The sequence below is a fragment of the Lampetra planeri genome, unplaced genomic scaffold, assembly GCF_965212315.1.
Source record: "Lampetra planeri unplaced genomic scaffold, kcLamPlan1.2.h2 scaffold_672, whole genome shotgun sequence".
Classification (NCBI taxonomy): Eukaryota; Metazoa; Chordata; class Hyperoartia; order Petromyzontiformes; family Petromyzontidae; genus Lampetra; species Lampetra planeri.
Genome location: NW_027615495.1, coordinates 40,001 through 41,290, shown reverse-complemented (window position 1 = coordinate 41,290; position 1,290 = coordinate 40,001).

Genomic DNA, 1,290 nt, shown 5'->3' with positions numbered 1-1,290 from the left:
GGGAAATCGCTCATTTTTGCGTCGCCAAATATCGTACGAACGCCGTGAAACTTCCACAGGCTTTTTCAGCAGATTTGCACGTGCACTCAAAAAAGTCAAAATTTTTACACATAGACCCCATCAAACGGGAGAAATTGGCCGGGATTGCTCTCATGTGCGTTACGGGGCATCGTTTCTCTCGCGCCGAATTCCATCGAGCTGGGAAATCGCTCATTTTTGCGTCGCCAAATATCGTGACGAACGCCGTGAAACTTCCACAGGCTTTTCCAGCAGATTGGCACGTGCACTCAAAAAAGTCAAAATTTGTACACATAGACCCCATCAAACGGGAGAAATTGGCCGGGATTGCTCTCATGTGCGTTACGGGGCATCGTTTCTCTCGCTCCGAATTCCATCGAGCTGGGAAATCGCTCATTTTTGCGTCGCCAAATATCGTACGAACGCCGTGAAACTTCCACAGGCTTTTCCAGCAGATTTGCACCTGCACTCAAAAAAGTCAAAATTTTTACACATAGACCCCATCAAACGGGAGAAATTGGCCCGGATTGCTCTCATGTGCGTTACGGGGCATCGTTTCTCTCGCGCCGAATTCTCTCGAGCTGGGAAATCGCTCATTTTTGCGTCGCCAAATATCGTACGAACGCCGTGAAACTTCCACAGGCTTTTTCAGCAGATTTGCACCTGCACTCAAAAAAGTCAAAATTTTTACACATAGACCCCATCAAACGGGAGAAATTGGCCCGGATTGCTCTCATGTGCGTTACGGGGCATCGTTTCTCTCGCGCCGAATTCCATCGAGCTGGGAAATCGCTCATTTTTGCGTCGCCAAATATCGTACGAACGCCGTGAAACTTCCACAGGCTTTTTCAGCAGATTTGCACGTGCACTCAAAAAAGTCAAAATTTTTACACATAGACCCCATCAAACGGGAGAAATTGGCCCGGATTGCTCTCATGTGCGTTACGGGGCATCGTTTCTCTCGCGCCGAATTCTCTCGAGCTGGGAAATCGCTCATTTTTGCGTCGCCAAATATCGTACGAACGCCGTGAAACTTCCACAGGCTTTTTCAGCAGATTTGCACGTGCACTCAAAAAAGTCAAAATTTGTACACATAGACCCCATCAAACGGGAGAAATTGGCCGGGATTGCTCTCATGTGCGTTACGGGGCATCGTTTCTCTCGCTCCGAATTCCATCGAGCTGGGAAATCGCTCATTTTTGCGTCGCCAAATATCGTACGAACGCCGTGAAACTTCCACAGGCTTTTTCAGCAGATTTGCACGTGCACTCA